The following is a 24,217-nucleotide window of genomic DNA, read 5'->3' as shown; positions in this document are numbered from 1 at the left end:
CTGCTACACATATAAACCCCTCTGTGACTTTAATTCACTGCTAAGTCTTGTATCCTTTTGTTATTGATTGTTTACAACCTCCACGTGTTCCTCCACGTGTTCCTCCACCAATTCCCGTATTCTCCCTACCAGCCTGTTTGCCTGATCATTGACCCCCTGCTTGTCTTATCGACCAGGACTTGTGGATTTCCCTGGACATTACGGTTTGCCGGCATTGACCACAGCCTGTTTCTGACCACCTCTCACTCCGCACCTGGGTTCCCCGCCATGGCAGTCCTTCGTTACAGGTATACAGTCCGGTCCATAAATATTTGGACAGACCCAATTGTCAATTTGGCTCTGTACACCATCACAATGGATTGGAAAGGAAACAATCAAGATGTGCTTTAAGTGTAGACTTTCATCTTTAATTGGAGGGTAGTTACATCCAAATCGGGTGAATGGTGTAGGAATTAAACCAATTTTTATGTGGTCCCCCCAATTTTAGGGGCTCAAAAGTATTTGGACAAACTAACATAATCATTAATTAAATTGTGAGTTTCAATACTTGGTTGTGATGCGGGACAGTGGCCTGTCCGAATGCCAAATATATTTGCACCATTGTTGCAGTAAGATTGTGTAACCCATGTATGAATTTAAGCTTTGTGTATTGCTCCGCAGAGGACAGGTGCAGTAGTTCTGTGTAGCTGATTTTTAGAAAAACATTTTCATCCAAGGCTATAGAGAAAACAGAAGACAAAGGAGAAGTCTGTGATCAAGTTTGGGGTACATCATTGACGTCATCCAGTTGCCCAGCAACCAAAGGGAGTCATCTTGTATATGATAGCATGTTCTTTAGAAAAACCTTAGATGTGTCTTGCTGACTGACCATCTCCAGAGCACTTAGTTGTAGCTGAATAAACTATTTTGGTATTATTTCAGTTAAATCGGGTCCTGAGTATTCCTTGTCCGCCTGTTTATTGAGGGAGTAAAATTTCTCCCTATCAGTTGCAAATCCTTTGCAGTCAATGACTGCCTGAAGTCTGGAACCCATAGACATCACCAGATGCTGGGTTTCTTCCCTGGTGATGCTATGCCAGGCCTGCACTACAGCTGTCTTTAGATCCTGCTTGTTCTTGGGGTGTTTTGCCTTAGATATCAAAACAAACCAATCAGAGAGCAAAAACATTAGGTGTGGCCAAATCCACTAATAAGAACATACTGGTGAGCGCAGGAACACCAAAAGGCCAGGAACACCACGGAAAACAACTGTGGTGGATGACAGAATTTTTTCCCTGGTGAGGAAAACCCCTTCACAACAGTTGGCTAGATCAAGAATACCCTCCAGGAGGTAGGCGTATCTGTGTCAATGTCAACAATCAAGAGAACACTTCACCAGAGTACATCTTGTGGTAAACCCTCTGTATTTAAACAGGAAATGGGAAGACCATATTAGAGTTTGGCAAAAAACATCTAAAGAACCCTGTACAGTTCTGGAACAACATCTTATGTACAGATGAGACAAAGATCAACTTGTACCAGAATGATGGGAAGAGAAGAGTATGGAGAAGGGAAGGAACTGCTCATGATCTGAAGCATACCACCTCATCTGTGAAACATGGTGAAGGTAGTGTTATGGTAAGGGCATGTATGGCTGTCAAGAGAACTGGTTGACTTTTGACAAAAGCAGCAGGATGAATTCTGAAATGTTTAGGGCTATGTTATCTGCTCAGATTCAGCCAAATGATTCAAAACTCATTTAACAGCACTTCACAGTGCAGATCAACAATAATGCGAAAGCAGGTAGAGGAAAGCAACCCCAAGAAGACTACCGTCACCAGCCACGAAACCAGACGGCTTCATGCCCTAGGGCTCGTTCAGGAGTTGAACACAGGACCTCTCGCACACTAAGTGAGAATCATACTCCTAGACCAACGGGCCAACTGAACAAGTGGCTTCACAAAGTTCTCCTCCTCAACAACACACTACATGTCGTCCTCCTCCTCCTCCTCCTCCTCCTCAACAACCACAACAAACTTGCATAATACACATTTGTTTTATAGAAAAACACACAGATGACAGTCTGATGTCCCTTCAGCTGCACAGGCAACAGCATCTGAGGTCAAAAGCCCTCTTGTGCAGAGGAGCCCAAAAGCTGGCTTTTGACAGAGAGCACACTGTTCAGTGACCACTTAATAAGTAGGACTAATCATTTCTTATTTTTTACAGAATAGGACACAGAAATAACTTATGATTACTTATTTGTTATCTACATTTTACTTTTCATAGTATTTCCAAACGTTTTTTATCGATGTATGAACAAACACAACCATTGAGACACACACTATTAGAGATTTTTCGTTTTATTTTCTTTATGAATGTAATGCAAAACAATATAGAGTAACAGTGACAAAAAGTGCCAGGGGTTTATGACAATACAGAAAGCACATTATAGAAAAGACCTGAAAAACACACAAGCACTACATCAGAGATACCACGCATTAAGTCCCTTCCCTGCGCTGTAGGCTCCATAGCGCTGCATCACTGCTGCCTCTCGCTAATCTCAAGATGGAGCTGGGGGTAGGTGTTCCATGGCCAGGCTGTCGTTCCCTCTGCCAAGTGTGTACAGGCCAAGATACCTCCATTACTTCAATCACTACATCTTCCGCTGACTTCTATAGGGGGCTGCGTGAACTACTGAAGTAATGCTGTAGAGATAAGTGTCCTTAAACTGGGAAATGGAAATAAAGATTAAGTAAGCATCACTCATTGAAGAAATGCATCACAGTGTCTCTGTCAGCCTGTACAGCAGCGCATGTTTGCTGTAGCCAACATTTATTCAGTGCCAAATTTCCTTGCACAAAGCCATAGCAGATTCTCAAGCCCTCCCATGTTGTTGATTATCTTGTATCCATGTATTAAGAATAATGGTAATGCTTTATTTTAAGTGTCCATTATAAACAATCTATTAACATGTTATGTTATTATTATATGATTAATTTTACAAATTATAAATATATTAGACATTTTTAAACTTTTTTGCTATAATATGTTTTAAGGTATTTAATAACATATTTAATAAAGGGTATAATAACATGACATTTGCACATCGATATCAATCTATTATCATTAACTGCCATGCCAGTTAATTGCTGCTATTATCCATCCATTTTTGAAACCAGTTATCCTGGCGAAGGTCGCCGAGCACTGATCCCGGCAGGCAAAGGGCACAAGGCAGGAATACACCCAGGACGGGACCCCAGTCCATCGCTGGGCAACACACACACACACACACGCAGACACACCCACATACAGGGCAATTTAGAGAAGCCAATTAACCTAACCCACATGTCTTTGGACGGTGGGAGGAAACCCACGTGGACACGGGGAGAACATGCAAACTACATAGTATAGCAAAAATGTTTAAATAAAAATGTCTAATATATTTATAATTTGTAATAATCATATAACAATAACATAATCAATAATTTGTTAATAGATTGTTTATAATGGACACTTGTTACCATAATAACTAATGTATGTTATCTATCTGTATGTAATGCTGTTGTCCTATAAGTCCTTACATTTGTAAACAGGGATTTTTGAAATAACCATTACTTATTTTGTGAAAAAACAGGGAAACAGAAATAAGGAATGAGTAACTATTACTTATTTCTTCATACTACTAGAATCAGAATTCACAGAAAAAGTAATAAACAAGAAAGATAAAAATAAATAACCATTACTTATTTAAAAAAAAAAAAAAAACAGGAACCAGAAATAAATAAGTAAACTTTACTTATTTTGCAGAAAAAAATAAAACAGTTTATTATTAATATATTGAGGAAACAATGAAAAAAATAACCATTACTTATTTTTTGAAAATAAGGAATCTACTTCATAGAGGTTCTGAAATCAGCATACTTCTCATGGCAGGAAAGGAAACTGGAAGCCTTTTGACACATTTCTTGACTTTGATTGAAGATTTTCCAGTATTTTAATCAGACCTCCTGCCAGAATATATTCTGCAGTGGGTTTCAGAATGGGCTGCCAAAACTGCGTAATCTCCTCCACCAACCTTTCCTGGTTTTCCTTTGTTTGGTAAAACTGCATTTATGGAAGATACCCTTACAAAAATAAAATATTTAAAAATATATATTATTCTGAAATATGAAATGTATTTTAATGTATTAATATGTTTTATAAATGTGCATACCATTTTATAATATATGGTGAAAATATTCTTTTAAATATCAATTGCACTGTCACTTGATACAGAAATATGGTCAAATACACTATATTATACAATACAAATATTGCTTAATATAACTTAAGTATATTCAGAATTATATGTAAACTTGTTTTTAATATATCTATAATTATATGCAAATATACTGTAACATCTACACATGTATTTTATACTAAATATATAAAAATGCATACATATATGTCCCCTTATAATATACATTTAGTATACTGCTAAATACACAACAATCTCATATTGCATGTATTGTATACTGTGAGTATATTAGACTGCAAAAATGTTGCATTCTAAATATACTGGTAGAATATATTTGGATAAACTTCCAAACACATGTATACATGAAGTGTAACTTAAAACATTGGGATACTTCAATACTTTAATAGATTTCACTTGGTGTTTGACCCCCTTTTGCCTTCAGAACTGCCTTAATTCTACGTGGCATTGATTCAACAAGGTGCTGAAAGCATTCTTTAGAAATGTTGGCCCATATTGATAGGATAGCATCTTGCAATTGATGGAGATTTGTGGGATGCACATCCAGGGCACGAAGCTCCCGTTCCACCACATCCCAAAGATGCTCTATTGGGTTGAGATCTGGTGACTGTGGGGGCCAGTTTAGTACAGTGAACTCATTGTCATGTTCAAGAAACCAATTTGAAATGATTCGACCTTTGTGACATGGTGCATTATCCTGCTGGAAGTAGCCATCAGAGGATGGGTACATGGTGGTCATAAAGGGATGGACATGGTCAGAAACAATGCTCAGGTAGGCCGTGGCATTTAAACGATGCCCAATTGGCACTAAGGGGCATAAAGTGTGCCAAGAAAACATCCCCCACACCATTACACCACCACCACCAGCCTGCACAGTGGTAACAAGGCATGATGGATCCATGTTCTCATTCTGTTTAGGGCATGTATTACAGATTCATGCAAAAAGGTCTCACTTTAGATTTGAGGAAACACTATTTACTTGTATCAGCGGTCATTCATTTGTCATTAATAGTTCTTCCAATTTCCGACCTTTTAGTTCCAGAGACCAATGTTTTGGTACCAGCTAAAAAACAAAAAAAACAAATGTACATTAATTGGACAAATATGAAATATATAGTTACATGTAAAATATGGCCCAATATACAACGCTACAATTATTACAATTTACTTGCACTGTAATTACACGGTAACAAGAGTGAATTGACCAAGTAGTTTGTGTATAGTTAATTCAATTATTAAATACTAGTATGGATGATGTATGATTACAGAACGAGCTTACATACACTAAACAAGTAGTATGGCTTATTTACATGTAGTGTGTGTTTTTAACTTTACATATTCATGTAAAATGCTGCCAACCTTTGTGATGTTACCGATGACCTTAAACTCACCCCTTCTTAAAGTGTAACCACATGTGGTGATCAGGTGAGGGTCTGCCTCAAGCAGTTATGTGCTTGCCCAGGAGAACATGCAATATTGCCTATTATCTTGGCTCGTTGGTCTAGGGGTATGATTCTCGCTTAGGTTAGAGGTCCCGGGTTCAACTCCCGGACGAGCCCGCTTGGCCCCGCTTTGCATTCTCTGAAGCATTCGTTTGTTCTCTCTCGATGCTTGGCTTCTGGGCTCCTCTGCACCAGGGAGGTCTTTCAACCTCAGATACTGTTGGCTGTGTAGCTGATGGGAAATCAGACTGTCATCTGTGTGTTTTGTTTTCTTTAAAGAAAATGTGTATTTTACAAGTTCGTTGTTGTTGTTGAGGAGGAGGAGCACATGTAGTGTGTTGTTGAGGAGGAGGAGGACGAAATGTGATTTGCCGGCTTGTTATGGAGACCTTTGCTGAACGTGTACTCCTGAGCTGCACCAAAGGAGAGGCATTCTTTTCAGTTGTTTGCGGGCCTGCTGAACCATGCTCTCAGTGCTGTCTCACTGGGGATGGCGTTACCATTCTGGAAAGACACGTCAGCGCTACAGTCCATGCTATCAGTCAGTGAGCGTAGGTCTCCCGGTCTGCCCCAAAGCAGTTACGCGCTTGCCCAGCAGAAACTGCGACACCCTCCGTTAACTTGGCTCGTTGGTCTAGGGGTATGATTCTTGCTGAGGGTGTGAGAGGCCCTGGGTTCAACTCCAGGACGAGCCCACTTGGCCCCACTTTGCAGTCACCGAAGTGTTTGTTCGTTTGCTCTTGAAGGCTGGCTTCTGGGCTCCTCTGCACAAGGGAGGGCTATCGACCTCAGATACTGTTGCCTGTAAAGCTGATGGGAAATCAGACTGTCATCTGTGTGTTTTGTTTTCTTTAAAGAAAATGTGTTTTTTACAAGTTCGTTGTTGTTGTTGAGGAGGAGGAGGACATGTAGTGTGTTGTTGAGGAGGAGGAGGACGAAATGTGGTTTGCCGGCTTGTTATGGAGACCTTTGCTGAACGTGTACTCCTGAGCTGCACCAACGGAGAGGCATTCTTTTCAGTTGTTTGCGGGCCTGCTGAACAATGCTCTCAGTGCTGTCTCACTGGGGATGGCGTTACCATTCTGGAAAGACACGTCAGCGCTACAGTCCATGCTATCAGTCAGTGAGCGTAGGTCTCCCGGTCTGCCCCAAAGCAGTTACGCGCTTGCCCAGCAGAAACTGTGACACTGTCAGATAACTTGGCTCGTTGGTCTAGGGGTATGATTCTCGCTTTGGGTGCGAGAGGTCCCGGGTTCAACTCCCGGACGAGCCCGCTTGGCCCCGCTTTGCATTCTCTGAAGCATTCGTTTGTTCTCTCTCGATGCTTGGCTTCTGGGCTTCTCTGCACCAGGGAGGTCTTTCAACCTCAGATACTGTTGGCTGTGTAGCTGATGGGAAATCAGACTGTCATCTGTGTGTTTTGTTTTCTTTAAAGAAAATGTGTATTTTACAAGTTCGTTGTTGTTGTTGAGGAGGAGGAGCACATGTAGTGTGTTGTTGAGGAGGAGGAGGACGAAATGTGATTTGCCGGCTTGTTATGGAGACCTTTGCTGAACGTGTACTCCTGAGCTGCACCAAAGGAGAGGCATTCTTTTCAGTTGTTTGCGGGCCTGCTGAACCATGCTCTCAGTGCTGTCTCACTGGGGATGGCGTTACCATTCTGGAAAGACACGTCAGCGCTACAGTCCATGCTATCAGTCAGTGAGCGTAGGTCTCCCGGTCTGCCCCAAAGCAGTTACGCGCTTGCCCAGCAGAAACTGCGACACCCTCCGTTAACTTGGCTCGTTGGTCTAGGGGTATGATTCTTGCTGAGGGTGTGAGAGGCCCTGGGTTCAACTCCAGGACGAGCCCACTTGGCCCCACTTTGCAGTCACCGAAGTGTTTGTTCGTTTGCTCTTGAAGGCTGGCTTCTGGGCTCCTCTGCACAAGGGAGGGCTATCGACCTCAGATACTGTTGCCTGTAAAGCTGATGGGAAATCAGACTGTCATCTGTGTGTTTTGTTTTCTTTAAAGAAAATGTGTTTTTTACAAGTTCGTTGTTGTTGTTGAGGAGGAGGAGGACATGTAGTGTGTTGTTGAGGAGGAGGAGGACGAAATGTGGTTTGCCGGCTTGTTATGGAGACCTTTGCTGAACGTGTACTCCTGAGCTGCACCAAAGGAGAGGCATTCTTTTCAGTTGTTTGCGGGCCTGCTGAACAATGCTCTCAGTGCTGTCTCACTGGGGATGGCGTTACCATTCTGGAAAGACACGTCAGCGCTACAGTCCATGCTATCAGTCAGTGAGCGTAGGTCTCCCGGTCTGCCCCAAAGCAGTTACGCGCTTGCCCAGCAGAAACTGTGACACTGTCAGATAACTTGGCTCGTTGGTCTAGGGGTATGATTCTCGCTTTGGGTGCGAGAGGTCCCGGGTTCAACTCCCGGACGAGCCCGCTTGGCCCTGCTTTGCATTCTCTGAAGCATTCGTTTGTTCTCTCTCGATGCTTGGCTTCTGGGCTCCTCTGCACCAGGGAGGTCTTTCAACCTCACATACTGTTGGCTGTGTAGCTGATGGGAAATCAGACTGTCATCTGTGTGTTTTGTTTTCTTTAAAGAAAATGTGTATTTTACAAGTTCGTTGTTGTTGTTGAGGAGGAGGAGGACATGTAGTGTGTTGTTGAGGAGGAGGACGAAATGTGGTTTGCCGGCTTGTTATGGAGACCTTTGCTGAACGTGTACTCCTGAGCTGCACCAAAGGAGAGGCATTCTTTTCAGTTGTTTGCGGGCCTGCTGAACCATGCTCTCAGTGCTGTCTCACTGGGGATACGGTTACCGTTCTGGAAAGACACTTCAGCGCTACAGTCCATGCTATCAGTCAGTGAGCGTAGGTCTCCCGGTCTGCCCCAAAGCAGTTACGCGCTTGCCCAGCAGAAACTGCGACACCCTCCGTTAACTTGGCTCGTTGGTCTAGGGGTATGATTCTTGCTGAGGGTGTGAGAGGCCCTGGGTTCAACTCCAGGACGAGCCCACTTGGCCCCACTTTGCAGTCACCGAAGTGTTTGTTCGTTTGCTCTTGAAGGCTGGCTTCTGGGCTCCTCTGCACAAGGGAGGGCTATCGACCTCAGATACTGTTGCCTGTAAAGCTGATGGGAAATCAGACTGTCATCTGTGTGTTTTGTTTTCTTTAAAGAAAATGTGTTTTTTACAAGTTCGTTGTTGTTGTTGAGGAGGAGGAGGACATGTAGTGTGTTGTTGAGGAGGAGGAGGACGAAATGTGGTTTGCCGGCTTGTTATGGAGACCTTTGCTGAACGTGTACTCCTGAGCTGCACCAAAGGAGAGGCATTCTTTTCAGTTGTTTGCGGGCCTGCTGAACAATGCTCTCAGTGCTGTCTCACTGGGGATGGCGTTACCATTCTGGAAAGACACGTCAGCGCTACAGTCCATGCTATCAGTCAGTGAGCGTAGGTCTCCCGGTCTGCCCCAAAGCAGTTACGCGCTTGCCCAGCAGAAACTGTGACACTGTCAGATAACTTGGCTCGTTGGTCTAGGGGTATGATTCTCGCTTTGGGTGCGAGAGGTCCCGGGTTCAACTCCCGGACGAGCCCGCTTGGCCCTGCTTTGCATTCTCTGAAGCATTCGTTTGTTCTCTCTCGATGCTTGGCTTCTGGGCTCCTCTGCACCAGGGAGGTCTTTCAACCTCACATACTGTTGGCTGTGTAGCTGATGGGAAATCAGACTGTCATCTGTGTGTTTTGTTTTCTTTAAAGAAAATGTGTATTTTACAAGTTCGTTGTTGTTGTTGAGGAGGAGGAGGACATGTAGTGTGTTGTTGAGGAGGAGGACGAAATGTGGTTTGCCGGCTTGTTATGGAGACCTTTGCTGAACGTGTACTCCTGAGCTGCACCAAAGGAGAGGCATTCTTTTCAGTTGTTTGCGGGCCTGCTGAACCATGCTCTCAGTGCTGTCTCACTGGGGATACGGTTACCGTTCTGGAAAGACACTTCAGCGCTACAGTCCATGCTATCAGTCAGTGAGCGTAGGTCTCCCGGTCTGCCCCAAAGCAGTTACGCGCTTGCCCAGCAGAAACTGCGACACCCTCCGTTAACTTGGCTCGTTGGTCTAGGGGTATGATTCTTGCTGAGGGTGTGAGAGGCCCTGGGTTCAACTCCAGGACGAGCCCACTTGGCCCCACTTTGCAGTCACCGAAGTGTTTGTTCGTTTGCTCTTGAAGGCTGGCTTCTGGGCTCCTCTGCACAAGGGAGGGCTATCGACCTCAGATACTGTTGCCCGTATAGCTGATGGGAAATCAGACTGTCATCTGTGTGTTTTGTTTTCTTTAAAGAAAATGTGTTTTTTACAAGTTCGTTGTTGTTGTTGTTGTTGTTGTTGAGGAGGAGGTGGAGGACATGTAGTGTGTTGTTGAGGAGGAGGAGGACGAAATGTGGTTTGCCGGCTTGTTATGGAGACCTTTGCTGAACGTGTACTCCTGAGCTGCACCAAAGGAGAGGCATTCTTTTCAGTTGTTTGCGGGCCTGCTGAACCATGCTCTCAGTGCTGTCTCACTGGGGATGGCGTTACCATTCTGGAAAGACACGTCAGCGCTACAGTCCATGCTATCAGTCAGTGAGCGTAGGTCTCCCGGTCTGCCCCAAAGCAGTTACGCGCTTGCCCAGCAGAAACTGCGACACCCTCCGTTAACTTGGCTCGTTGGTCTAGGGGTATGATTCTTGCTGAGGGTGTGAGAGGCCCTGGGTTCAACTCCAGGACGAGCCCACTTGGCCCCACTTTGCAGTCACCGAAGTGTTTGTTCGTTTGCTCTTGAAGGCTGGCTTCTGGGCTCCTCTGCACAAGGGAGGGCTATCGACCTCAGATACTGTTGGCTGTAAAGCTGATGGGAAATCAGACTGTCATCTGTGTGTTTTGTTTTCTTTAAAGAAAATGTGTATTTTACAAGTTCGTTGTTGTTGTTGAGGAGGAGGAGGACATGTAGTGTGTTGTTGAGGAGGAGGAGGACGAAATGTGGTTTGCCGGCTTGTTATGGAGACCTTTGCTGAACGTGTACTCCTGAGCTGCACCAAAGGAGAGGCATTCTTTTCAGTTGTTTGCGGGCCTGCTGAACCATGCTCTCAGTGCTGTCTCACTGGGGATGGCGTTACCATTCTGGAAAGACACGTCAGCGCTACAGTCCATGCTATCAGTCAGTGAGCGTAGGTCTCCCGGTCTGCCCCAAAGCAGTTACGCGCTTGCCCAGCAGAAACTGTGACACTGTCAGATAACTTGGCTCGTTGGTCTAGGGGTATGATTCTCGCTTTGGGTGCGAGAGGTCCCGGGTTCAACTCCCGGACGAGCCCGCTTGGCCCTGCTTTGCATTCTCTGAAGCATTCGTTTGTTCTCTCTCGATGCTTGGCTTCTGGGCTCCTCTGCACCAGGGAGGTCTTTCAACCTCACATACTGTTGGCTGTGTAGCTGATGGGAAATCAGACTGTCATCTGTGTGTTTTGTTTTCTTTAAAGAAAATGTGTATTTTACAAGTTCGTTGTTGTTGTTGAGGAGGAGGAGGACATGTAGTGTGTTGTTGAGGAGGAGGACGAAATGTGGTTTGCCGGCTTGTTATGGAGACCTTTGCTGAACGTGTACTCCTGAGCTGCACCAAAGGAGAGGCATTCTTTTCAGTTGTTTGCGGGCCTGCTGAACCATGCTCTCAGTGCTGTCTCACTGGGGATACGGTTACCGTTCTGGAAAGACACTTCAGCGCTACAGTCCATGCTATCAGTCAGTGAGCGTAGGTCTCCCGGTCTGCCCCAAAGCAGTTACGCGCTTGCCCAGCAGAAACTGCGACACCCTCCGTTAACTTGGCTCGTTGGTCTAGGGGTATGATTCTTGCTGAGGGTGTGAGAGGCCCTGGGTTCAACTCCAGGACGAGCCCACTTGGCCCCACTTTGCAGTCACCGAAGTGTTTGTTCGTTTGCTCTTGAAGGCTGGCTTCTGGGCTCCTCTGCACAAGGGAGGGCTATCGACCTCAGATACTGTTGCCCGTATAGCTGATGGGAAATCAGACTGTCATCTGTGTGTTTTGTTTTCTTTAAAGAAAATGTGTTTTTTACAAGTTCGTTGTTGTTGTTGTTGTTGTTGTTGAGGAGGAGGTGGAGGACATGTAGTGTGTTGTTGAGGAGGAGGAGGACGAAATGTGGTTTGCCGGCTTGTTATGGAGACCTTTGCTGAACGTGTACTCCTGAGCTGCACCAAAGGAGAGGCATTCTTTTCAGTTGTTTGCGGGCCTGCTGAACAATGCTCTCAGTGCTGTCTCACTGGGGATGGCGTTACCATTCTGGAAAGACACGTCAGCGCTACAGTCCATGCTATCGGTCAGTGAGCGTAGGTCTCCCGGTCTGCCCCAAAGCAGTTACGCGCTTGCCCAGCAGAAACTGCTACACCCTCCGTTAACTTGGCTCGTTGGTCTAGGGGTATGATTCTTGCTGAGGGTGTGAGAGGCCCTGGGTTCAACTCCAGGACGAGCCCACTTCGCCCCACTTTGCAGTCACCGAAGAGTTTGTTCGTTTGCTCTTGAAGGCTGGCTTCTGGGCTCCTCTGCACAAGGGAGGGCTGTCGACCTCAGATACTGTTGCCTGTAAAGCTGATGGGAAATCAGACTGTCATCTGTGTGTTTTGTTTTCTTTAAAGAAAATGTGTTTTTTACAAGTTCGTTGTTGTTGTTGTTGTTGAGGAGGAGGAGGAGGACATGTAGTGTGTTGTTGAGGAGGAGGAGGACGAAATGTGGTTTGCCGGCTTGTTATGGAGACCTTTGCTGAACGTGTACTCCTGAGCTGCACCAAAGGAGAGGCATTCTTTTCAGTTGTTTGCGGGCCTGCTGAACAATGCTCTCAGTGCTGTCTCACTGGGGATGGCGTTACCATTCTGGAAAGACACGTCAGCGCTACAGTCCATGCTATCAGTCAGTGAGCGTAGGTCTCCCGGTCTGCCCCAAAGCAGTTACGCGCTTGCCCAGCAGAAACTGTGAAACTGTCAGATAACTTGGCTCGTTGGTCTAGGGGTATGATTCTCGCTTTGGGTGCGAGAGGTCCCGGGTTCAACTCCCGGACGAGCCCGCTTGGCCCTGCTTTGCATTATCTGAAGCATTCGTTTGTTCTTTCTCGATGCTTGGCTTCTGGGCTCCTCTGCACCAGGGAGGTCTTTCAACCTCAGATACTGTTGGCTGTGTAGCTGATGGGAAATCAGACTGTCATCTGTGTGTTTTGTTTTCTTTAAAGAAAATGTGTATTTTACAAGTTCGTTGTTGTTGTTGAGGAGGAGGAGGACATGTAGTGTGTTGTTGAGGAGGAGGAGGACGAAATGTGGTTTGCCGGCTTCTTATGGAGACCTTTGCTGAACGTGTACTCCTGAGCTGCACCAAAGGAGAGGCATTCTTTTCAGTTGTTTGCGGGCCTGCTGAACCATGCTCTCAGTGCTGTCTCACTGGGGATGGCGTTACCATTCTGGAAAGATACGTCAGCGCTACAGTCCATGCTATCAGTCAGTGAGCGTAGGTCTCCCGGTCTGCCCCAAAGCAGTTACGCGCTTGCCCAGCAGAAACTGCGACACGCTCCGTTAACTTGGCTCGTTGGTCTAGGGGTATGATTCTCGCTTAGGGTGCGAGAGGTCCCGGGTTCAACTCCCGGACGAGCCTGCTTGGCACTGCTTTGCATTCTCTGAAGCATTCGTTTGTTCTCTCTCGATGCTTGGCTTCTGGGCTCCTCTGCACCACGGAGGTCTTTCAACCTCAGATACTGTTGGCTGTGTAGCTGATGGGAAATCAGACTGTCATCTGTGTGTTTTGTTTTCTTTAAAGAAAATGTGTATTTTACAAGTTCGTTGTTGTTGTTGAGGAGGAGGAGGACATGTAGTGTGTTGTTGAGGAGGAGGAGGACGAAATGTGGTTTGCCGGCTTGTTATGGAGACCTTTGCTGAACGTGTACTCCTGAGCTGCACCAAAGGAGAGGCATTCTTTTCAGTTGTTTGCGGGCCTGCTGAACCATGCTCTCAGTGCTGTCTCACTGGGGATGGCGTTACCATTCTGGAAAGACACGTCAGCGCTACAGTCCATGCTATCAGTCAGTGAGCGTAGGTCTCCCGGTCTGCCCCAAAGCAGTTACGCGCTTGCCCAGCAGAAACTGCGACACCCTTCGTTAACTTGGCTCGTTGGTCTAGGGGTATGATTCTTGCTGAGGGTGTGAGAGGCCCTGGGTTCAACTCCAGGACGAGCCCACTTGGCCCCACTTTGCAGTCACCGAAGTGTTTGTTCGTTTGCTCTTGAAGGCTGGCTTCTGGGCTCCTCTGCACAAGGGAGGGCTATCGACCTCAGATACTGTTGCCTGTAAAGCTGATGGGAAATCAGACTGTCATCTGTGTGTTTTGTTTTCTTTAAAGAAAATGTGTTTTTTACAAGTTCGTTGTTGTTGTTGAGGAGGAGGAGGACATGTAGTGTGTTGTTGAGGAGGAGGAGGACGAAATGTGGTTTGCCGGCTTGTTATGGAGACCTTTGCTGAACGTGTACTCCTGAGCTGCACCAAAGGAGAGGCATTCTTTTCAGTTGTTTGCGGGCCTGCTGAACAATGCTCTCAGTGCTGTCTCACTGGGGATGGCGTTACCATTCTGGAAAGACACGTCAGCGCTACAGTCCATGCTATCAGTCAGTGAGCGTAGGTCTCCCGGTCTGCCCCAAAGCAGTTACGCGCTTGCCCAGCAGAAACTGTGAAACTGTCAGATAACTTGGCTCGTTGGTCTAGGGGTATGATTCTCGCTTTGGGTGTGAGAGGTCCCGGGTTCAACTCCCGGACGAGCCCGCTTGGCCCTGCTTTGCATTATCTGAAGCATTCGTTTGTTCTCTGTCGATGCTTGGCTTCTGGGCTCCTCTGCACCAGGGAGGTCTTTCAACCTCAGATACTGTTGGCTGTGTAGCTGATGGGAAATCAGACTGTCATCTGTGTGTTTTGTTTTCTTTAAAGAAAATGTGTATTTTACAAGTTCGTTGTTGTTGTTGAGGAGGAGGAGGACATGTAGTGTGTTGTTGAGGAGGAGGAGGACGAAATGTGGTTTGCCGGCTTGTTATGGAGACCTTTGCTGAACGTGTACTCCTGAGCTGCACCAAAGGAGAGGCATTCTTTTCAGTTGTTTGCGGGCCTGCTGAACAATGCTCTCAGTGCTGTCTCACTGGGGATGGCGTTACCATTCTGGAAAGACACGTCAGCGCTACAGTCCATGCTATCAGTCAGTGAGCGTAGGTCTCCCGGTCTGCCCCAAAGCAGTTACGCGCTTGCCCAGCAGAAACTGCGACACCCTCCGTTAACTTGGCTCGTTGGTCTAGGGGTATGATTCTTGCTGAGGGTGTGAGAGGCCCTGGGTTCAACTCCAGGACGAGCCCACTTGGCCCCACTTTGCAGTCACCGAAGTGTTTGTTCATTTGCTCTTGAAGGCTGGCTTCTGGGCTCCTCTGCACAAGGGAGGGCTATCGACCTCAGATACTGTTGCCTGTAAAGCTGATGGGAAATCAGACTGTCATCTGTGTGTTTTGTTTTCTTTAAAGAAAATGTGTTTTTTACAAGTTCGTTGTTGTTGTTGTTGTTGAGGAGGAGGAGGAGGACATGTAGTGTGTTGTTGAGGAGGAGGAGGACGAAATGTGGTTTGCCGGCTTGTTATGGAGACCTTTGCTGAACGTGTACTCCTGAGCTGCACCAAAGGAGAGGCATTCTTTTCAGTTGTTTGCGGGCCTGCTGAACCATGCTCTCAGTGCTGTCTCACTGGGGATACGGTTACCGTTCTGGAAAGACACTTCAGCGCTACAGTCCATGCTATCAGTCAGTGAGCGTAGGTCTCCCGGTCTGCCCCAAAGCAGTTACGCGCTTGCCCAGCAGAAACTGTGACACTGTCAGATAACTTGGCTCGTTGGTCTAGGGGTATGATTCTCGCTTTGGGTGCGAGAGGTCCCAGGTTCAACTCCCGGACGAGCCCGCTTGGCACTGCTTTGCATTCTCTGAAGCATTCGTTTGTTCTCTCTCGATGCTTGGCTTCTGGGTTCCTCTGCACCAGGGAGGTCTTTCAACCTCAGATACTGTTGCCTGTAAAGCTGATGGGAAATCAGACTGTCATCTGTGTGTTTTGTTTTCTTTAAAGAAAATGTGTTTTTTACAAGTTCGTTGTTGTTGTTGTTGTTGTTGAGGAGGAGGAGGAGGACATGTAGTGTGTTGTTGAGGAGGAGGAGGACGAAATGTGGTTTGCCGGCTTGTTATGGAGACCTTTGCTGAACGTGTACTCCTGAGCTGCACCAAAGGAGAGGCATTCTTTTCAGTTGTTTGCGGGCCTGCTGAACCATGCTCTCAGTGCTGTCTCACTGGGGATACGGTTACCGTTCTGGAAAGACACTTCAGCGCTACAGTCCATGCTATCAGTCAGTGAGCGTAGGTCTCCCGGTCTGCCCCAAAGCAGTTACGCGCTTGCCCAGCAGAAACTGCGACACGCTCCGTTAACTTGGCTCGTTGGTCTAGGGGTATGATTCTTGCTGAGGGTGTGAGAGGCCCTGGGTTCAACTCCAGGACGAGCCCACTAGTCCCCACTTTGCAGTCACTGAAGTGTTTGTTCGTTTGCTCTTGAAGGCTGGCTTCTGGGCTCCTCTGCACAAGGGAGGGCTATCGACCTCAGATACTGTTGCCCGTATAGCTGATGGGAAATCAGACTGTCATCTGTGTGTTTTGTTTTCTTTAAAGAAAATGTGTTTTTTACAAGTTCGTTGTTGTTGTTGTTGTTGAGGAGGAGGAGGAGGACATGTAGTGTGTTGTTGAGGAGGAGGAGGACGAAATGTGGTTTGCCGGCTTGTTATGGAGACCTTTGCTGAACGTGTACTCCTGAGCTGCACCAAAGGAGAGGCATTCTTTTCAGTTGTTTGCGGGCCTGCTGAACCATGCTCTCAGTGCTGTCTCACTGGGGATGGCGTTACCATTCTGGAAAGACACGTCAGCGCTACAGTCCATGCTATCAGTCAGTGAGCGTAGGTCTCCCGGTCTGCCCCAAAGCAGTTACGCGCTTGCCCAGCAGAAACTGTGACACTGTCAGATAACTTGGCTCGTTGGTCTAGGGGTATGATTCTCGCTTTGGGTGCGAGAGGTCCCGGGTTCAACTCCCGGACGAGCCCGCTTGGCCCTGCTTTGCATTCTCTGAAGCATTCGTTTGTTCTCTCTCGATGCTTGGCTTCTGGGCTTCTCTGCACCAGGGAGGTCTTTCAACCTCAGATACTGTTGGCTGTGTAGCTGATGGGAAATCAGACTGTCATCTGTGTGTTTTGTTTTCTTTAAAGAAAATGTGTATTTTACAAGTTCGTTGTTGTTGTTGAGGAGGAGGAGGACATGTAGTGTGTTGTTGAGGAGGAGGAGGACGAAATGTGGTTTGCCGGCTTGTTATGGAGACCTTTGCTGAACGTGTACTCCTGAGCTGCACCAAAGGAGAGGCATTCTTTTCAGTTGTTTGCGGGCCTGCTGAACCATGCTCTCAGTGCTGTCTCACTGGGGATACGGTTACCGTTCTGGAAAGACACTTCAGCGCTACAGTCCATGCTATCAGTCAGTGAGCGTAGGTCTCCCGGTCTGCCCCAAAGCAGTTACGCGCTTGCCCAGCAGAAACTGCGACACCCTCCGTTAACATGGCTCGTTGGTCTAGGGGTATGATTCTTGCTGAGGGTGTGAGAGGCCCTGGGTTCAACTCCAGGACGAGCCCACTTGGCCCCACTTTGCAGTCACCGAAGTGTTTGTTCGTTTGCTCTTGAAGGCTGGCTTCTGGGCTCCTCTGCACAAGGGAGGGCTATCGACCTCAGATACTGTTGCCCGTATAGCTGATGGGAAATCAGACTGTCATCTGTGTGTTTTGTTTTCTTTAAAGAAAATGTGTTTTTTACAAGTTCGTTGTTGTTGTTGTTGTTGAGGAGGAGGAGGAGGACATGTAGTGTGTTGTTGAGGAGGAGGAGGACGAAATGTGGTTTGCCGGCTTGTTATGGAGACCTTTGCTGAACGTGTACTCCTGAGCTGCACCAAAGGAGAGGCATTCTTTTCAGTTGTTTGCGGGCCTGCTGAACCATGCTCTCAGTGCTGTCTCACTGGGGATGGCGTTACCATTCTGGAAAGACACGTCAGCGCTACAGTCCATGCTATCAGTCAGTGAGCGTAGGTCTCCCGGTCTGCCCCAAAGCAGTTACGCGCTTGCCCAGCAGAAACTGTGACACTGTCAGATAACTTGGCTCGTTGGTCTAGGGGTATGATTCTCGCTTTGGGTGCGAGAGGTCCCGGGTTCAACTCCCGGACGAGCCCGCTTGGCCCTGCTTTGCATTCTCTGAAGCATTCGTTTGTTCTCTCTCGATGCTTGGCTTCTGGGCTCCTCTGCACCAGGGAGGTCTTTCAACCTCAGATACTGTTGGCTGTGTAGCTGATGGGAAATCAGACTGTCATCTGTGTGTTTTGTTTTCTTTAAAGAAAATGTGTATTTTACAAGTTCGTTGTTGTTGTTGAGGAGGAGGAGGACATGTAGTGTGTTGTTGAGGAGGAGGAGGACGAAATGTGGTTTGCCGGCTTGTTATGGAGACCTTTGCTGAACGTGTACTCCTGAGCTGCACCAAAGGAGAGGCATTCTTTTCAGTTGTTTGCGGGCCTGCTGAACCATGCTCTCAGTGCTGTCTCACTGGGGATACGGTTACCGTTCTGGAAAGACACTTCAGCGCTACAGTCCATGCTATCAGTCAGTGAGCGTAGGTCTCCCGGTCTGCCCCAAAGCAGTTACGCGCTTGCCCAGCAGAAACTGCGACACCCTCCGTTAACTTGGCTCGTTGGTCTAGGGGTATGATTCTTGCTGAGGGTGTTAGAGGCCCTGGGTTCAACTCCAGGACGAGCCCACTTGGCCCCACTTTGCAGTCACCGAAGTGTTTGTTCATTTGCTCTTGAAGGCTGGCTTCTGGGCTCCTCTGCACAAGGGAGGGCTATCGACCTCAGATACTGTTGCCTGTATAGCTGATGGGAAATCAGACTGTCATCTGTGTGTTTTGTTTTCTTTAAAGAAAATGTGTTTTTTACAAGTTCGTTGTTGTTGTTGTTGTTGTTGTTGAGGAGGAGGAGGAGGACATGTAGTGTGTTGTTGAGGAGGAGGAGGACGAAATGTGGTTTGCCGGCTTGTTATGGAGACCTTTGCTGAACGTGTACTCCTGAGCTGCACCAAAAGAGAGGCATTCTTTTCAGTTGTTTGCGGGCCTGCTGAACCATGCTCTCAGTGCTGTCTCACTGGGGATGGCGTTACCATTCTGGAAAGATACGTCAGCGCTACAGTCCATGCTATCAGTCAGTGAGCGTAGGTCTCCCGGTCTGCCCCAAAGCAGTTACACGCTTGCCCAGCAGAAACTGTGACACTGTCAGATAACTTGGCTCGTTGGTCTAGGGGTATGATTCTCGCTTTGGGTGCGAGAGGTCCCGGGTTCAACTCCCGGACGAGCCCGCTTGTCCCTGCTTTGCATTCTCTGAAGCATTCGTTTGTTCTCTCTCGATGCTTGGCTTCTGGGCTTCTCTGCACCAGGGAGGTCTTTCAACCTCAGATACTGTTGGCTGTGTAGCTGATGGGAAATCAGACTGTCATCTGTGTGTTTTGTTTTCTTTAAAGAAAATGTGTATTTTACAAGTTCGTTGTTGTTGTTGAGGAGGAGGAGGACATGTAGTGTGTTGTTGAGGAGGAGGAGGACGAAATGTGGTTTGCCGGCTTGTTATGGAGACCTTTGCTGAACGTGTACTCCTGAGCTGCACCAAAGGAGAGGCATTCTTTTCAGTTGTTTGCGGGCCTGCTGAACCATGCTCTCAGTGCTGTCTCACTGGGGATACGGTTACCGTTCTGGAAAGACACGTCAGCGCTACAGTCCATGCTATCAGTCAGTGAGCGTAGGTCTCCCGGTCTGCCCCAAAGCAGTTACGCGCTTGCCCAGCAGAAACTGCGACACCCTCCGTTAACATGGCTCGTTGGTCTAGGGGTATGATTCTTGCTGAGGGTGTGAGAGGCCCTGGGTTCAACTCCAGGACGAGCCCACTTGGCCCCACTTTGCAGTCACCGAAGTGTTTGTTCGTTTGCTCTTGAAGGCTGGCTTCTGGGCTCCTCTGCACAAGGGAGGGCTATCGACCTCAGATACTGTTGCCCGTATAGCTGATGGGAAATCAGACTGTCATCTGTGTGTTTTGTTTTCTTTAAAGAAAATGTGTTTTTTACAAGTTCGTTGTTGTTGTTGTTGTTGAGGAGGAGGAGGAGGACATGTAGTGTGTTGTTGAGGAGGAGGAGGACGAAATGTGGTTTGCCGGCTTGTTATGGAGACCTTTGCTGAACGTGTACTCCTGAGCTGCACCAAAGGAGAGGCATTCTTTTCAGTTGTTTGCGGGCCTGCTGAACCATGCTCTCAGTGCTGTCTCACTGGGGATGGCGTTACCATTCTGGAAAGACACGTCAGCGCTACAGTCCATGCTATCAGTCAGTGAGCGTAGGTCTCCCGGTCTGCCCCAAAGCAGTTACGCGCTTGCCCAGCAGAAACTGTGACACTGTCAGATAACTTGGCTCGTTGGTCTAGGGGTATGATTCTCGCTTTGGGTGCGAGAGGTCCCGGGTTCAACTCCCGGACGAGCCCGCTTGGCCCTGCTTTGCATTCTCTGATGCATTCGTTTGTTCTCTCTCGATGCTTGGCTTCTGGGCTCCTCTGCACCAGGGAGGTCTTTCAACCTCAGATACTGTTGGCTGTGTAGCTGATGGGAAATCAGACTGTCATCTGTGTGTTTTGTTTTCTTTAAAGAAAATGTGTATTTTACAAGTTCGTTGTTGTTGTTGAGGAGGAGGAGGACATGTAGTGTGTTGTTGAGGAGGAGGAGGACGAAATGTGGTTTGCCGGCTTGTTATGGAGACCTTTGCTGAACGTGTACTCCTGAGCTGCACCAAAGGAGAGGCATTCTTTTCAGTTGTTTGCGGGCCTGCTGAACCATGCTCTCAGTGCTGTCTCACTGGGGATACGGTTACCGTTCTGGAAAGACACTTCAGCGCTACAGTCCATGCTATCAGTCAGTGAGCGTAGGTCTCCCGGTCTGCCCCAAAGCAGTTACGCGCTTGCCCAGCAGAAACTGCGACACCCTCCGTTAACTTGGCTCGTTGGTCTAGGGGTATGATTCTTGCTGAGGGTGTTAGAGGCCCTGGGTTCAACTCCAGGACGAGCCCACTTGGCCCCACTTTGCAGTCACCGAAGTGTTTGTTCATTTGCTCTTGAAGGCTGGCTTCTGGGCTCCTCTGCACAAGGGAGGGCTATCGACCTCAGATACTGTTGCCTGTATAGCTGATGGGAAATCAGACTGTCATCTGTGTGTTTTGTTTTCTTTAAAGAAAATGTGTTTTTTACAAGTTCGTTGTTGTTGTTGTTGTTGTTGTTGAGGAGGAGGAGGAGGACATGTAGTGTGTTGTTGAGGAGGAGGAGGACGAAATGTGGTTTGCCGGCTTGTTATGGAGACCTTTGCTGAACGTGTACTCCTGAGCTGCACCAAAAGAGAGGCATTCTTTTCAGTTGTTTGCGGGCCTGCTGAACCATGCTCTCAGTGCTGTCTCACTGGGGATGGCGTTACCATTCTGGAAAGATACGTCAGCGCTACAGTCCATGCTATCAGTCAGTGAGCGTAGGTCTCCCGGTCTGCCCCAAAGCAGTTACGCGCTTGCCCAGCAGAAACTGCGACACGCTCCGTTAACTTGGCTCGTTGGTCTAGGGGTATGATTCTCGCTTAGGGTGCGAGAGGTCCTGGGTTCAACTCCCGGACGAGCCCGCTTGGCACTGCTTTGCATTCTCTGAAGCATTCGTTTGTTCTCTCTCGATGCTTGGCTTCTGGGCTCCTCTGCACCAGGGAGGTCTTTCAACCTCAGATACTGTTGGCTGTGTAGCTGATGGGAAATCAGACTGTCATCTGTGTGTTTTGTTTTCTTTAAAGAAAATGTGTATTTTACAAGTTCGTTGTTGTTGTTGAGGAGGAGGAGGACATGTAGTGTGTTGTTGAGGAGGAGGAGGACGAAATGTGGTTTGCCGGCTTGTTATGGAGACCTTTGCTGAACGTGTACTCCTGAGCTGCACCAAAGGAGAGGCATTCTTTTCAGTTGTTTGCGGGCCTGCTGAACCATGCTCTCAGTGCTGTCTCACTGGGGATACGGTTACCGTTCTGGAAAGACACTTCAGCGCTACAGTCCATGCTATCAGTCAGTGAGCGTAGGTCTCCCGGTCTGCCCCAAAGCAGTTACGCGCTTGCCCAGCAGAAACTGCGACACCCTCCGTTAACTTGGCTCGTTGGTCTAGGGGTATGATTCTTGCTGAGGGTGTGAGAGGCCCTGGGTTCAACTCCAGGACGAGCCCACTTGGCCCCACTTTGCAGTCAGCGAAGTGTTTGTTCGTTTGCTCTTGAAGGCTGGCTTCTGGGCTCCTCTGCACAAGGGAGGGCTATCGACCTCAGATACTGTTGCCCGTATAGCTGATGGGAAATCAGACTGTCATCTGTGTGTTTTGTTTTCTTTAAAGAAAATGTGTTTTTTACAAGTTCGTTGTTGTTGTTGTTGTTGAGGAGGAGGAGGAGGACATGTAGTGTGTTGTTGAGGAGGAGGAGGACGAAATGTGGTTTGCCGGCTTGTTATGGAGACCTTTGCTGAACGTGTACTCCTGAGCTGCACCAAAGGAGAGGCATTCTTTTCAGTTGTTTGCGGGCCTGCTGAACCATGCTCTCAGTGCTGTCTCACTGGGGATGGCGTTACCATTCTGGAAAGACACGTCAGCGCTACAGTCCATGCTATCAGTCAGTGAGCGTAGGTCTCCCGGTCTGCCCCAAAGCAGTTACGCGCTTGCCCAGCAGAAACTGTGACACTGTCAGATAACTTGGCTCGTTGGTCTAGGGGTATGATTCTCGCTTTGGGTGCGAGAGGTCCCGGGTTCAACTCCCGGACGAGCCCGCTTGGCCCTGCTTTGCATTCTCTGAAGCATTCGTTTGTTCTCTCTCGATACTTGGCTTCTGGGCTCCTCTGCACCAGGGAGGTCTTTCAACCTCAGATACTGTTGGCTGTGTAGCTGATGGGAAATCAGACTGTCATCTGTGTGTTTTGTTTTCTTTAAAGAAAATGTGTATTTTACAAGTTCGTTGTTGTTGTTGAGAAGGAGGAGGACATGTAGTGTGTTGTTGAGGAGGAGGAGGACGAAATGTGGTTTGCCGGCTTGTTATGGAGACCTTTGCTGAACGTGTACTCCTGAGCTGCACCAAAGGAGAGGCATTCTTTTCAGTTGTTTGCGTGCCTGCTGAACCATGCTCTCAGTGCTGTCTCACTGGGGATACGGTTACCGTTCTGGAAAGACACTTCAGCGCTACAGTCCATGCTATCAGTCAGTGAGCGTAGGTCTCCCGGTCTGCCCCAAAGCAGTTACGCGCTTGCCCAGCAGAAGCTGCGACACCCTCCGTTAACTTGGCTCGTTGGTCTAGGGGTATGATTCTTGCTGAGGGTGTTAGAGGCCCTGGGTTCAACTCCAGGACAAGCCCACTTGGCCCCACTTTGCAGTCACCGAAGTGTTTGTTCATTTGCTCTTGAAGGCTGGCTTCTGGGCTCCTCTGCACAAGGGAGGGCTATCGACCTCAGATACTGTTGCCTGTATAGCTGATGGGAAATCAGACTGTCATCTGTGTGTTTTGTTTTCTTTAAAGAAAATGTGTTTTTTACAAGTTCGTTGTTGTTGTTGTTGTTGTTGAGGAGGAGGAGGAGGACATGTAGTGTGTTGTTGAGGAGGAGGAGGACGAAATGTGGTTTGCCGGCTTGTTATGGAGACCTTTGCTGAACGTGTACTCCTGAGCTGCACCAAAAGAGAGGCATTCTTTTCAGTTGTTTGCGGGCCTGCTGAACCATGCTCTCAGTGCTGTCTCACTGGGGATGGCGTTACCATTCTGGAAAGATACGTCAGCGCTACAGTCCATGCTATCAGTCAGTGAGCGTAGGTCTCCCGGTCTGCCCCAAAGCAGTTACGCGCTTGCCCAGCAGAAACTGCGACACACTCCGTTAACTTGGCTCGTTGGTCTAGGGGTATGATTCTCGCTTAGGGTGCGAGAGGTCCTGGGTTCAACTCCCGGACGAGCCCGCTTGGCACTGCTTTGCATTCTCTGAAGCATTCGTTTGTTCTCTCTCGATGCTTGGCTTCTGGGCTCCTCTGCACCAGGGAGGTCTTTCAACCTCAGATACTGTTGGCTGTGTAGCTGATGGGAAATCAGACTGTCATCTGTGTGTTTTGTTTTCTTTAAAGAAAATGTGTATTTTACAAGTTCGTTGTTGTTGTTGAGGAGGAGGAGGACATGTAGTGTGTTGTTGAGGAGGAGGAGGACGAAATGTGGTTTGCCGGCTTGTTATGGAGACCTTTGCTGAACGTGTACTCCTGAGCTGCACCAAAGGAGAGGCATTCTTTTCAGTTGTTTGCGGGCCTGCTGAACCATGCTCTCAGTGCTGTCTCACTGGGGA

The 24,217-nt window shown here is 47.8% G+C and overlaps 15 non-coding genes across 15 annotated transcripts; all 15 read left to right on the top strand.

Annotated features, from left to right (window-relative positions):
- Positions 1–6,880: 6,880 nt before the first annotated feature.
- trnap-ugg (transfer RNA proline (anticodon UGG)) lies at positions 6,881–6,952 on the top strand. The gene has a single exon. It is a non-coding gene; the product is annotated as a tRNA-Pro (tRNA).
- A 1,084-nt stretch (positions 6,953–8,036) lies between these two features.
- On the top strand, positions 8,037–8,108 carry trnap-ugg (transfer RNA proline (anticodon UGG)). The gene has a single exon. It is a non-coding gene; the product is annotated as a tRNA-Pro (tRNA).
- A 1,081-nt stretch (positions 8,109–9,189) lies between these two features.
- On the top strand, positions 9,190–9,261 carry trnap-ugg (transfer RNA proline (anticodon UGG)). The gene has a single exon. It is a non-coding gene; the product is annotated as a tRNA-Pro (tRNA).
- A 1,674-nt stretch (positions 9,262–10,935) lies between these two features.
- trnap-ugg (transfer RNA proline (anticodon UGG)) lies at positions 10,936–11,007 on the top strand. Its single transcript has one exon. It is a non-coding gene; the product is annotated as a tRNA-Pro (tRNA).
- A 1,683-nt stretch (positions 11,008–12,690) lies between these two features.
- Positions 12,691–12,762, top strand: trnap-ugg (transfer RNA proline (anticodon UGG)). Its single transcript has one exon. It is a non-coding gene; the product is annotated as a tRNA-Pro (tRNA).
- A 506-nt stretch (positions 12,763–13,268) lies between these two features.
- Positions 13,269–13,340, top strand: trnap-agg (transfer RNA proline (anticodon AGG)). Its single transcript has one exon. It is a non-coding gene; the product is annotated as a tRNA-Pro (tRNA).
- Positions 13,341–14,424: 1,084 nt separating this feature from the next.
- On the top strand, positions 14,425–14,496 carry trnap-ugg (transfer RNA proline (anticodon UGG)). The gene has a single exon. It is a non-coding gene; the product is annotated as a tRNA-Pro (tRNA).
- Positions 14,497–15,589: 1,093 nt separating this feature from the next.
- On the top strand, positions 15,590–15,661 carry trnap-ugg (transfer RNA proline (anticodon UGG)). Its single transcript has one exon. It is a non-coding gene; the product is annotated as a tRNA-Pro (tRNA).
- A 1,105-nt stretch (positions 15,662–16,766) lies between these two features.
- On the top strand, positions 16,767–16,838 carry trnap-ugg (transfer RNA proline (anticodon UGG)). Its single transcript has one exon. It is a non-coding gene; the product is annotated as a tRNA-Pro (tRNA).
- A 1,093-nt stretch (positions 16,839–17,931) lies between these two features.
- Positions 17,932–18,003, top strand: trnap-ugg (transfer RNA proline (anticodon UGG)). Its single transcript has one exon. It is a non-coding gene; the product is annotated as a tRNA-Pro (tRNA).
- A 1,099-nt stretch (positions 18,004–19,102) lies between these two features.
- On the top strand, positions 19,103–19,174 carry trnap-ugg (transfer RNA proline (anticodon UGG)). The gene has a single exon. It is a non-coding gene; the product is annotated as a tRNA-Pro (tRNA).
- A 1,093-nt stretch (positions 19,175–20,267) lies between these two features.
- On the top strand, positions 20,268–20,339 carry trnap-ugg (transfer RNA proline (anticodon UGG)). Its single transcript has one exon. It is a non-coding gene; the product is annotated as a tRNA-Pro (tRNA).
- A 1,099-nt stretch (positions 20,340–21,438) lies between these two features.
- Positions 21,439–21,510, top strand: trnap-agg (transfer RNA proline (anticodon AGG)). The gene has a single exon. It is a non-coding gene; the product is annotated as a tRNA-Pro (tRNA).
- A 1,093-nt stretch (positions 21,511–22,603) lies between these two features.
- On the top strand, positions 22,604–22,675 carry trnap-ugg (transfer RNA proline (anticodon UGG)). Its single transcript has one exon. It is a non-coding gene; the product is annotated as a tRNA-Pro (tRNA).
- Positions 22,676–23,771: 1,096 nt separating this feature from the next.
- Positions 23,772–23,843, top strand: trnap-agg (transfer RNA proline (anticodon AGG)). Its single transcript has one exon. It is a non-coding gene; the product is annotated as a tRNA-Pro (tRNA).
- The last annotated feature ends 374 nt before the right edge of the window (positions 23,844–24,217 follow it).

The sequence above is a fragment of the Amia ocellicauda genome, chromosome 2 (assembly GCF_036373705.1).
Source record: "Amia ocellicauda isolate fAmiCal2 chromosome 2, fAmiCal2.hap1, whole genome shotgun sequence".
Lineage (NCBI taxonomy): Eukaryota > Metazoa > Chordata > Actinopteri > Amiiformes > Amiidae > Amia > Amia ocellicauda.
The sequence above is the reverse complement of the archived record's forward strand: the minus strand, read 5'-3'. Positions and strand labels throughout refer to the sequence as shown.